Source organism: Vigna unguiculata, chromosome 5 (assembly GCF_004118075.2).
Source record: "Vigna unguiculata cultivar IT97K-499-35 chromosome 5, ASM411807v1, whole genome shotgun sequence".
NCBI classification, from domain to species: domain Eukaryota; kingdom Viridiplantae; phylum Streptophyta; class Magnoliopsida; order Fabales; family Fabaceae; genus Vigna; species Vigna unguiculata.
Genome location: NC_040283.1, coordinates 31,496,931 through 31,510,811, shown reverse-complemented (window position 1 = coordinate 31,510,811; position 13,881 = coordinate 31,496,931).

Below are 13,881 nucleotides of genomic sequence, written 5' to 3'. Positions count from 1 at the left end.
GTTTAATTAGGCTTCGCTCTTTATAGTGTTATAGTTTGGGATTTTATAGAGAAATAAAAATGTGTTATATATAAAAAAGATGAAAGTGTGTTATCCGCAATGAATAAAAGAAAATCTCATAGAAAATCAAGTTCATGTTCTTTTATTTTCTCTCTCAATGGTCATACTATGCAGTTATTATATTTTGGTATAATGAGAGGGTGCAAAATATGAACTTTTTTTCTTTGGGCTTTTAAAACTGATAAATGTAATTAATTTCCTTTGTAGTAGTGATGATAAAATTCATGATTCATAAAATCTGCACCAAATAGTAGGCCAAGGACCCACATTCTCTTTGAAATGCTTGGTTGCCTTCCTTCTTTACCATTTTCTTGTTTCATTAATTACTTTCAACAATTGCTTATCTCTATTATTGCTTATCATCTTTTGCTTGAAGGTCAGTGAAGGTAGATGCATATGTAGGGATATTCTGGAGAGTGGACTACCATTTGCAGGCTTTGTGGTAACTAGTCAACATTCTCATATAAACTTTGAGTAAATTCTAGACATTCTTCCTTTTCATTAATGCTAAAAGTCATTATGCTATTTTCAAGTATTTAATTGTCTCATAAGACCATTTTCAATCATTGTTATCTGAATTAAAAGAAACTTCACATGACTTGGAAAGTTTGGTTTCAATTTAGCTTCTCTTTCAAGAAAAATAATTACTTTTTTAGATGTTAAAACTCCAACCTTTATGGGGAAATAAGCTGAAAGTAACCTCTTTCTTCTACTTTAGTAGCTAAAGTTTAGCTAACATGTCCGAGAGTAATTTTTAAATTTTTTTTATTTTGTTTCTTGATGATTTAAATTTTAATTTATATCATAGTATAAATACATATGTTGAAGCACTTTGGAATTGAGCATAATGGGATTGTAAAATCCACGTGGTCAACTTAGTGGGAACAGGGCTTGGTAAGCATGAAGAAAAGTAAATGTCATAAATTCAACTTACTTTTAAATTTTTGAACTTCCAATTTTGGATTTCTTGAAATGACCTTTGAACCGAGTGCTTTTGCCATTAGAAGCATCTCCACTTTGTGGCAGCTTTTATAGGGTGAACATAAGTTCCATTTTACTTTTAAATTTTTGGTTCCTTCCATTGAACATAAATTCTCTCTGACATTAGAACTCCTATTTCGACATGCACTGAAAGAGAAAAACTTAACGTGAATAAATTCTTATTTCCTTCCTTGAATTCTCTATGAGAATAAAATTCCCATTCAACATGCCTTAAAAAGTGAAAAAAACACCTAAGTTAAGAATTGAGGATTGTTAGTAGTTGAAAAAGTCTCACTAGATTGTTAGTACCTTAAAAATTAAGGATTGTTGATGATTTTGAGTTTGATGTAAGTTTGTAGTTTTGTTAGGCATGTTGTAAAGTACACGCAGTTTGATTACTTTTATTACTTATGTTCTAAAATAGGTTTAAATTGTACAAAACTATCAAGGAGAATTGCTTCATGAATTTCTTGTGTGTCATTTATCATCGGTAATATTTAATTTTTTAGTATATTAATATATATTATATACTGTAAAGAATGTTACTAATTATGATTATTTTTTTATATTAGGTATCTAATAAAGGGAATCTCCCTAATGAAGAAACAAATGACTTAGATCAAGATTGATAGTTGAAAAATCTTATTAGACTTTCATTTTGTTTTACTTTATAACAATTACAACAAAAATATTGTAATATTTCTCTAGTTTGAATATTTAAACTTTATTATTTACTTTGAACTTATAGACAACGTTCCTTGTTTTTATGAATGTTATATCTAGTTATAAACAAATATCCAAATCTTAGAATTTTTGCTTATTATATGTTTTACGAATTATATACATTCAAAAAGTGTAACAAATAAAATTAAGGGAATTTAAAAAATAAGTAAAAACATTGATAAATAATGAATTGCATTGTAGGGGTGAAAAACACTAAAAAGGGACTTTCAGTACTAATATACAGAATAAACCCCGTGAAGTACCACGGGTTCCCAAATTGCATATAAATACCAGGGGTTTTAAAATCGTTGGTAATTACTAAGAATTTTAAAACCACCAGTAATTACTAGGAGTTTCAAAACCGTAGGTAAATACCAAGGGTTTCAAAACTGTTGGTAAATACCAAGGGTTTGAAAATCGTAGGTAAGTGTTGTTTTACCAAGGATTAGTCAAACCTGCCTGTAAACCATTAACGACACTAGTTTTTCTAGGAGAAAAACAAATTGTGGGTAACTCCTTTAGTGGGGGTTAAAACCCCCGAAAATGGTATAAATAACGCTTGGTAAAAATTATTTTTCTTATAGTTATAGATCATAGTATAGATGCTCCAACTCATCCTCTTGATGTGAAGCACTTGTAGTTGGTAACCTTTTAAACATATATAATTTATTTTATTTCATTTCACTAATAAAAAAAATAATGTCTATTATTTTGTTTAGTCAAGGGAATATTTGACATTATTGTGGGTGTTATAAATTGATGACAGAGATAAAAATCAACATGAATTAGCATCGGACATCCTACAAGATTAGGCATGGCAACGAGACGGGACGGGGATGGGTTTCACTATCCCATACCCATCCTCGTAGAAAATATTCATTCCCATCCCCATATTCAAATCCAACGGGTATCAAACTTTTGTCCCATTCCTATCCCCACTAGGTAACGAGTATCGTCTCGTACCCATACCCATACCTGTTTTCTTACTACTTCAATATTAATTTTAATTAATTTTTATAAAATAATAAAAAATTACGGTAAAGAAAACATAATATTATCAAATATTCAATACTAGGAGCAAAATTGTTTCTTCCATATCAAATACTTTGAAATAAATTATAATTATTTACATTTTAGATTAGAATACCGAATAAAATTTCACGAGAATCAAAACATTTATTAAATTTGCAAACATTAATGAAACCTACTTGATAAAATTTACAAATATTTTAAAAAAATATATAAAAGGAAAACAAATATTCAAATTAAAATATATTTTAAATATATGTTTACTTCAATTTTTTAATTTCTAATGAATCTATTTTTTATAAATTAATAAAAGTTATAATACATCACTTGATCAAAATAACGCAAAGAACAAATAATAAACATAATAATAACATTTTTTACATAGATCTTATATCTTTTGAACTCTGATATATCTTGGATGGTGATAAAAAAAATTTCATGACAATTACATTCAATTTTTATATTCTAGTAAATAAAATTTATTTATACAGTTATAGTGAAAAAATTACAGTATGATTGATAATGAGTTAAAAAATATAAAATAATTAGATAAAATATATTGAAATAGTATTCTACATGATGAAAATAAAAAACAAATAAAAATCATAAAAAATTAACAAATGTGTGTCTTAGAAATAATATGAGAGACTAGAAAAGAAATCGCACAAAGAAAAAAATGTATAATTAAGGGTATAATAAGATGAAAAATATCTTAGAGATCTCAGCAAACTTTTCAAATATCAACATATATACTCAATGGTTGATAAATAACGAAAATTATTTTAGCGAAACAAAATAGTTCTTCAAATGAAACAGAATGAATAATAATAAATAAATAATATTGTTTTTATATTACCTAATAAATGAAAGGTTTGTGCTATTAAACACTTAAATTAAGAGTATTAAACATTCTCATGTCAAAGGAAAATATATATAATAAATAAAAATATGAAAAAATAATAGCAATATTTAAATGTGAGACATAAATATTTTTTAATTGACATACATTATTTTAACATAATTACATAAAGGTTATGATAAGATTAAAAGTATATTAGAGATTCGAATGATTTTCGTAACAAACCAAATAATTAGAAGAAATAAAAAATAGAAAGTATATATATATATATATAGGATTAATTAATTATGAATGTTTTAATAATTTAAATGGGGGCGGAGATATGGCGGGGACGGGTATTATGGTGGGAATATGTACATCCCCCTACTCATCTCCATATCCAATTGAAAAAGTCAGAGATTTCCCATAGTCATACCCATACCCAGTCAATGCGGAGATTCCCCGTCAAAATGGGAATAGGATCAGGCAATACCCACGGGGGCAGGTTTATTTGCCATTTCTATACAAGATCGACGTAAAATTGAGACCTTTTGAAAGAAGAACAGGACAACATTTAATGTTTGCTAGTGCACTAACAAACGTTAAATAACGTAAAATAGTTTTACTATAACTGACGTTATTTAATGTCTGTCATTGCACTAACAAACGTTACAATGTTGTCTTCTTTTTTAAAAGTTTCAATATATTTTTTAGTTGTCCAAACCTAAAATGTATACAATGTAACACTAAATGAAAACAATTGTAACACAAAATTTACATTTCATAATCAAAAAATATATCCTATAGACCTTTTGCAATCTACACAAAGAAAGTCATTAATCTTAAACCTAAACCTAACTCCATATTTAGAGTAGAAATGTTTCCCACTCCTTTCTTATTTGCTTCATTATCTTGTTCGAGATAGGTGATGTGATAGAGGACTATCCCTAGATTCCATACAAGAAGAACTTGAAGATGAACCTTTACAATTCAAAGGACCTATGACAAGGGCAAGGAGCAAGAGATTGGAAAATCAAATCTATTCAAGGCTCTTGATACTACAAGCAACTGCAAGTGGAAATTCAAAGGATATGAAGATCATGGCTTAGAGTACTTTTGAAGGATAGTTATTAGGAAATTAGTTTATATTTTTGGACTTTGGGTTTTCTTTTAGAAATCAGTTATGTTCTATGTTTTTGGGCTTTGGGTTTTCTTTTATAAATTAGTTTATGTTTTGGTTTGAGCCTTCTTGTAGGGTTCTTAGGTTTTCTTAAACTCATGTGCCTATATATAGAGGTACCAAAAACTATTGTAGACACTTTTAGTCATATATTGAATTTGATTTCATTAAAGAGAGGATTCTCTTTGTTCTTGGCTTAGGCCTCCGGTTCTTATCAAAGATTAACATCTTTGTGGAGAATCTTCACTTGACTTATCAATCTGCTAGATTGTGGCATCCTCCATCTCTGCCTTATTCCGCATTCTTCCCTGAATTATTCAAATTCAGAAACGATCATACTCTTTCCTGGATAGGATCGTATCATCTAGTATCTAGAGCAAGGTTCTGGTTTGAATTTCCTCTTCCATGTTATTTTTCTGTCATATGAAAAAAAAAACTACAATATTTGAATGTCTACTTGTTTTGTGTTTTGTTTTAAATTTTATTTGTTTCATTTGTAAGGAGTAAAACCCCTAAGGTTGTTTCCAATTTGGTTGATTTTTTTTTTATTTTGCGTATTTTTTTCTTTTCTATTTTCTATTTAAATTGTGTATTTCTACATTTGATTCATGGAAATTATTTGTTTTTGTGTTTGGAATTTGCAAGTGCACTTACTTTGATTTACATGAGTATGAGGGTTTGAAGGATAGATTGTTTAGTTTGTTTTTGTGTTGAACTGCAAAAAAAAAGGACAACAAAACAAATTGTGGATCAAAGTCAAAAGGAAATAAATATATATTAAAAAAAAGGATAAAAAAAAGGGAGTTCAACACAACTTTTTGTTACAATTTTATTTGTGGTTTATTGATATCTACTTGCAATCAGTTTTTGTCTTAGAGTCTCTGTGTTTTGTCTAGAGTTTTGAATTTTCTTTGTCCTCTAAAGTCAAGATTTAGATCTCGCAACATTTTTCACATTATTTGTTCACTCTTTGCTAAGTTACTAGAGTTCTTTGCCAAGTCCCAAAGGGAATTTGAGTGGTAAAAGGCAAGAGAGTACATTCAAGAAAAAGCCTATAAGTGTGATACACAAGTGGAAAATTGAGTGAAACACTTAGCAGAGTGGTGAGGTAAAAAAAAATTATTGTTGCTAACATTTGCTTGCAGGGCTTGACTTCTTCCTAGAATAGTGAGCCTTTATTACCTAAGACTGCGACACTTATGGTTACACTTGATAGGCTCACATTACAAATGAATCAAATGCAACAACACAATCAACAACAGTTCGAAAGGCTCCAAAAGTCTAATGAAGATGTGAGCGTAAGATTAGAGGGGGTGGTGAGAAGAAGAAGGAGACATGATGATTCAGACCATTCTTCTCATAATAATGAAGCGAAACATGTTTTTAGGCCACGGAGAGGCCAAAGATGAGAGGCATTTGGGAATCACATGCTTAGGAGGGATAATGATGAAGATGAGCATGGTTTTAGACCAAGGCGAGGTGAAAGACGAGAGAAGTTTGGGAACCACACACCTCGAAGAGATAAGATGTGGAGGAAGATTATAATTCCTAAATTTAATGGAGCTAATGACCAGGAAGCCTACTTGGGATGGGAAATGAAGCTTGACCAAATCTTCAACTCTTACGATTATGAAGATGATGATAAGGTGCTTATGGCTTCCTTGGAGTTTGAAGGCTATGTTATGAATTGGTGGAATCAAATCACCATGGACATAACTAGAAGAAGGCGGTTGCCAATTTCTACATGGGAGCAATTAAAGGTAGCTATGAAGGAAAGATTTGTGCCTCCTTATTATAAAAAGGAGATTTTCAACAAATTACAAAGACTTACACAAGGAAATAGGAGTTTTGAAGAGTATGTTCAAGAGATAGAGGTCACCTTGATGCAAGCTGAAGTGGAAGAAACACATATGGCTACAATGGCTAGATTCTTGAATGGATTAAATAGGGAGATTCGAGATGTGGTGGAAATGCACCATTATGAAACCTTGGAGGATCTTTTCATCAAGCCATCAGAGTGGAACAACAACTCAAGAGAAGAAGCGCCTACAAGAAGTCATCCACCTCATGGAGAGATAAGTAGAAATATAAGAAGGGGAACAACTTCTACCATTCCTAAATCTAAGGAGAAGGAGTCCTTAAATGGTAAAGTAACTTCTCAAGCTAGTAATGATGATTCTTCCCGTTCTAGTGCAAAAAATGTTTTAAATGTTTGGGTAGAGGACATATCGCAACTGAATGTCCCAACAGATGAACTATGATGTTGTTGGCGAATGGTGAGTACATTAGTGAGCATTCTACGGGTGACTCATCTGAATCACCTAGTAGTGATGAGGAGGAAAAGGAGTGTGAAGTCCCCCCTTTGGAGGGAGATCTCTTGATGGTTAGACGGTTGTTGGGTAGTATGAATAAGGAGGAAGATGAGACCCAAAGAAGAAATATTTTTCATTCTCAATGTATGGTTATGGGAAAGGTGTGTTTACTCATCATTGATGGAGGTAGTTGTACAAATGTAGCACGTGGAGAAGCTTGGTTTGGTGACATCTATACACCCTAGTCCTTATGCTTTGCAATGGTTGAGTGAGGATGGAAAATTGATGGTAGGTAAGTAGGTGAACATTGCTTTCTCTATAGGTAAATATGTTGATGAGGTAGTATGTGATGTGGTACCTATGTAGGCGAGTCACTTACTGTTGGGAGGCCTTGGCAATATGATAGAAAGGTAACCCATGATGGTCTAGCCAATAAGTATTCTTTCATGTTTAAGGGGCAAAAGGTGTCCCTAACACCTTTATCTCCTAGAGAGGTTTGTGAGGATCAACTTAAGATGCGAGTGAAAAGAGAGCAAAAGCGAAAAGAAGGAAGAGAGAAAATTCCAGAAAAAGACAAAAAAAAAGGAAAATAAAAAAATAAAGAGAGAGAAAAGTCTTTTCTTGTGAGAAAAAGAGCTCAATAGAGCGTTGATTTCAAAACAACCCTTATATTTGCTGATGCCTAACAATATTTGTTTGTCTTTTGTACAAGCTTCCTTGTCTTTAGGTATGGAGCAACTTCTCAAGGAATATGATGATGTCTTTCCTCAAGACATCCCTTATGGTTTACCTCCTCAGAGGGGTATTGAGCATAATATAGATCTCATTCCAGGTGCATCCCTTCCTAATAGGCCAACCTATAGGAGTAATCCAGAAGAAATCAAAGAGATACAAAAACAAGTGGAGAAAATTTTGGAAAAAGGATGGATTCGGGAAAGTTTGAGTCCCTGTGCGATGCCAGTAATTCTGGTACCTAAGAAAGATGGATCGTGGAGGATGTGCAGTGACTGTAGAGCCATCAACAATATCACTATAAGGTACTGCCATCATATCCCTAGACTTAATGATGAAGGATTGACCCCAACCAAGGATGGAGGAACATGCTTAAGAAGACTAAACATGTTTAGAAACGAAGTTCACTAATCCTTCATCCCTTTCATTTGTGTTTGTTATTTTTGATTCCCTAAGTTGACTTAGTTGAATCAACTTTAGTTGACTTGTTAACATTTGACTAGGTTTGACTTGTTGACTATAGTTGACTTGACTTAAGCAAACATGCTAATCTATGTTTATTTGCTTTGTAGGTTAATTAAGTGTAAGAAAGCAATGCTAGTTGGCGCATGGTGATTGGGAAGTATAAATGATGTGGAGGAGAGAGTAAAACAAAGGCATAAACATAAAGTAAAAGGTATAAAGCAAGTGGACCTATGTACCTTTGGTCTCCTTTGTTTTTAGCACACTTTGGCCACTTTTTGGAGACATATGAGACACATTCTTTGTCTCCTTTTGTGCTAGAACGAAATTAGCCTTGCACACACCATAGTTAGCTCTTTTGTCTCTCATTTTTGTAACCTTATTTGACTTAGTTTCTAGAAGTTAGGGTTAGGTTTTTGTAGAGACATCCTTAGGTATCTTTTATTTGCTTAGAGGTCCCTAAACTCTTCTATATAAGGGGTGCTCCTAGACATGTAAAAGGGTTGAACATTTTGAAGTAAAAACACTCTTGTGTCTCAACCATTTGTGAGAGTTTCCTCCCTAGGGAGTGAATACTGTTAAGCCTTATCTTGTATAGCAAGTGGCGGCGCACATCCACTCATCTTCAAGGTTGCCATGGCTTCTAGCCTAGCCTTGTAGTGGCGTGCTTCTCACATTTTTACCATTTCTTTCCTTTCCATTTTATGTTTTCTTCTTCCATTATTCATCTTCTATGCTTTCCATTTTTATTGTTTCTTCTTTCATTTTGCTCTTTAAGTGTTGTTATTGTCATGTGTGTTTTAAGCTTGAATCCAACTCTCTTCTTACTTTAATTGTTCTTGGTTTTCTATTGTTTATGTGCCTTCCATTTCCTTTTTGTTTTGAATCAATCCATCATCTTATTCTCTTGAGCTTTGTGAAAGGAACCTTCACATCTAGATAGCATGCTATCTTAATGTCCAGTGGGGATTTCACTTAGCTTTCTTAATCATCTCACACCATATTCAATAATCATAAAAAGGAACAAGATAATCCTTCATCACTTAATGACTTGCTTGATGAAATGCATGGTGCTTGTTATTTTTCCAAAATAGATTTAAAAAGTGGTTATCATCAAATAAGGATGGGAGAGGGAGATGAATGGAAAACTACTTTTAAAACTAAATTTTGCTTGTATGAATGAATGTTATGCCTTTTGGGTTAACCAATGCACCTAGCACCTTTATGCGGTTAATGAACCATATGTTGAGGGATTTCATTGGTAAATTTGTTGTTGTATATTTTGATGATATTTTGATATATAGCAAAAAACTTAATTCACACATGGGACATGTAAAGGGAGTTCTAGAAGTACTGAGGCGGGAAAAACTATATGCCAATAAGGACAAATGCATTTTTTGTACACATGAAGTGGTTTTCCTGGGGTTTGTCGTTAGCTCAAAAGGGGTACAAGTTGATGACGAAAAAGTCAAAGCCTTTAGGGACTAGCCCATCCCTAAGAATGCAAGTGAGGTCAAAGTTTTCATGGCTTGGCTAATTTTTATAGGAGGTTTGTCAAGGATTTTAGCACCATATCATCCCCACTAAATGAAATTGTTAAGAAAGATGTAGGCTTTAAGTGGGGAAAGGAACAACAAGATGCTTTTGATAGTCTCAAATACAAACTCACACATGCACCTATCTTAGCTTAACCAAATTTTGACAAATCCTTTGAGCTAGAGTGTGATGCTTCAAATGTGGGCATAGGCGGTGTTCTCTTATAGGAAGGGCATCCTATAGCCTATTTCAGTGAAAGGTTGAAAAGGGCGGTGGGAAACTATTCCACTTATGACAAAGAGTTATATCCCCTAGTTAGAGCTTTGCATACTTGGCAACATTATTTGCTTCCTAAGGAATTTGTAATTCATAGTGATCATGATCCTTAAATATCTTAAGAGCCAAGGTAAACTCAACAAAAGAAATGCTAAATCGGTAGAATTTATTGAACAATTTCCTTATGTTGTTAAGCATAAAACAGGTAAGGCAAATGTTGTGGCTGATGCATTATCTAGGAGGCATGCATTATTATCTATGGTTGAAACTAAAATACTTGGTTTTGAAATTTTTAAGGAATTGTATGTTGATGACCATGATTTTGGTGAAATCTATCAACATTGTGAAAAAGGGAGCTTTTAAAGATTTTTTCAAGCATGATGCGTTTCTTTTCAAAGGAACTAAGTTGTGTGTGCCTAAAGGGTCAATGAGGGAATTATTTGTAAAAGAAGCTCATGAAGGGGGATTAATGGGACATTTTGGGGTTCAAAAGACCTTAGACATATTGCATGATCATTTCTTTTGGCCTCACATGAAACATGATATGCATTCTTTTTGTAATAAATGTATCACTTGTAAGCGTGCTAAATCTAAGTCTATGCATCATGGGATGTTTATGCCCTTACCTGTTCCGAACTCTCCTTGGATTGATATTTCTATGGACTTTGTTTTGGGTCTCCCAAGGTCCAAAGGGGAAAAAGATTATGTTTTTATTATCATTGATAGGTTCTCAAAGATGGCCCACTTTATTCCTTGCCACAAAAGCGGTGATGCCAATCATGTGGCCAATTTATTTTTCAAAGAAGTGGTAAGATTACATGGATTTCCACGGAGCATTGTCTCAGATAAGGATGTCAAATTTGTTAGCTATTTTTGGAAGGTCTTATGGGTAAGTTAGGTACAAAGCTTCTCTTCTCTACAACTTGTCATCCTCAAATAGATGGCCAGACAAAAGTGGTAAATAGAACTCTTTGGCAACTCCTTAGATGTTTTGTAAACAAATATTTGAAAACTTGGGACGAGTGATTACTTCATGTGGAGTTTGCTTATAATAAGGTAGTTCATTCTACTACTCAGATGTCTCCTTTTGAGGTAGTATATGGTTTTAATCCTTTAACCCCATTAGATTTGTTACCTTTACCTAATATTGATTCTATGACTAACAAAGATGGACTTTCTAAAACAACTTTTGTCTGAAACTTGCATAAAGAGGTAAAGGCCCAAATAGAAAAGAAGATGGAGAAGTTAGCCTCTAAGGCTAACCAAGGGAGGAAGCAGATCAAGTTTGAACCTGGCGATTGGGCACTTTAGGAAGGAAAGATTTCCTTTTAAACGAAAATCTAAACTTTTACCAAGAGAAGATGGGCCATTTCAAGTTCTTAAAAGAATCAATGACAATGCCTATATTGTTGATCTACCTGAAGATTATGGGGTAAGCTCTAGTTTCAATATTAATGACTTGTCTCCATTTGATGTAGGTTCGAAATTGAGGACAACTTCGATTCAAGAAGGAGAGAATGATAGAGGACTATCCCTAGAATCCATACAAGAAGAACTTGAAAATGAACCTTTACAATTCAAAGGACCTATGACAAGGGCAAGGAGTAAGAGATTGGAAAATCAAATATATTCAAGGCTCTTGATACTACAAGCAACTGCAAGTGGAAATTTAAAGGATATGAAGATCATGGCTTGGAGCACTTTTGAAGGATAGTTATTAGGAAATTAGTTTATATTTTTGGACTTCGGGTTTTCTTTTAGAAATTAGTTATGTTCTATATTTTTGGGCTTTCTTTTATAAATTAGTTTATATTTTGGTTTGGGCCTTCTTATAGGATTCTTAGGTTTTCTTAAACTCATGTGCCTATATATAAAGGTACCAAAAACTATTGTAGACACTTTTAGTGATATATTGAATTTGATTTCATTAAAGAGAGGATTCTCTTTGTTCGTGGTTTGGCCTCTGGTTCTTATCAAAGATTAACATCTTTATGGCGAATCTTCACTTGACTTATCAATCTGCTAGATTGTGGCATCCTCCATCTCTGCCTTATTCCGCGTTCTTCTTTGAATTATTCATTTCATGCCTCTTGAGGATTCAAATTCAAAAACGATCATACTCTTTCCTGGATAGGATCGTATCATGATGAATTCTTGAAGGACTGAAAAAATGACACAACTTCTTTAAGGGCAAACAATCGCTTCAACCTTGGTATTGTAGGCGATTAACACACCCGCTTGGCAGAGGGAATATCTTTGTCTTTGTAACATCCCGCCCGGATATTACGAATTTAATAAAATAAAATGGAAATAATATGTCAGCATCATTTATTAAAATCTCATTTAATAACAATACCTCGTTTCCCAAAACACGGGAAATGTAAAACTTCATTAAATTACCAATGAGTCCATAAATACAAAACTGTGAGTTTAGTCAAGTAGGCCATGAGCCTTTACATCATATTTTAAAATAGAATAACAAAAATGTGAACATAAAAATTCCCATAATCATCCCCTCTCCGCAGGTAAGCCTCACCAGCTCCACCTGCATCATCACCTGCTCATGTGTACCGCGTACACGATCATCGCCAAACACAAGCAGATAGGGTGAGCTAACAATTGAAACACACAAAAATATACCAAACATACATATACATGTAAAACCAATACAAATAATATAACAATAACACAAACGTTTTCTTTATACTGCATGGCCACAAAAATATAAAATATCCTTTCTTTTCCCACAGAACCCTACTCCATTTCCATCACATGGCCACCACCATGTACACCGATGCACCTAGTGGAAGTCTCGTTACCTTCCCTCCACATGGCCACCACCATGTATATTAGGTACATCAGGAAACCTCGTTCCAATTCTTCACATGGCCACAACCATGTTAGTAGTGTTCTACATCTTCTATTAAGTATCTCAAGGTGCTTTGCTGCAACACCTATCGGCCACAACCGATAGAGCACGTGCGAAAACCATGCTACGGATCACACACCGTAACGCCAGGTGGAGTTCCCAAGTACGAACATAGTCCGTAACTTTCCAAGACTACCAAACTCGTCAACAACCAATGAGGAGGGCAATCCATCTGGACCCATCCGTACTGGCCACAACCAACACACTCACACCGGCACACTCACCAACCCGAGCCACAACCCAAGGTTCCTCGTGTTCATCCGCTATCCTGAGCCACAACTCAAGAAAAGTCATTCCGGGCCACAACCCATAGAATGCTACGTGCTTAACCCCTATCTTGAGCCACAACTCAAGGATACATTCCGGGCCACGACCCTTGGAACACCAGCAAGCCCACCATCGAGATGTTCTTAGAAGCCTTATAGACCATGCTTTACAATTTCCAACTCATCCCATTAATATAGCAATAACACATGCTTTGAAAGTTTCCCGACACCCTCGCTCATTTAAACTAAACTCCTTGGTTTAACCTGTCCAACCTATCTCACTTAAGGTAGACCCATTAGCTTGGGCGAGCCCCCATCACCTCTGCATCCTATGAAGTCTCGCTTAAGTGAGATCATTCTCGCTTGGGCGAGACTCCCACTCGCCCAAAATTAATATACCTCGTCTAGGCGACGAGTTCAACAACAACCACCAACCTTCCCTCGAGATCTCGCTTAGGCGAGAGGTGCTCACCTGAGCGAGACGCCATTCCGCTCAAAACCACAATCAATCCCGCCTACGCGAGATGTTCAATAAAACCACCTAAATCACCCACAAA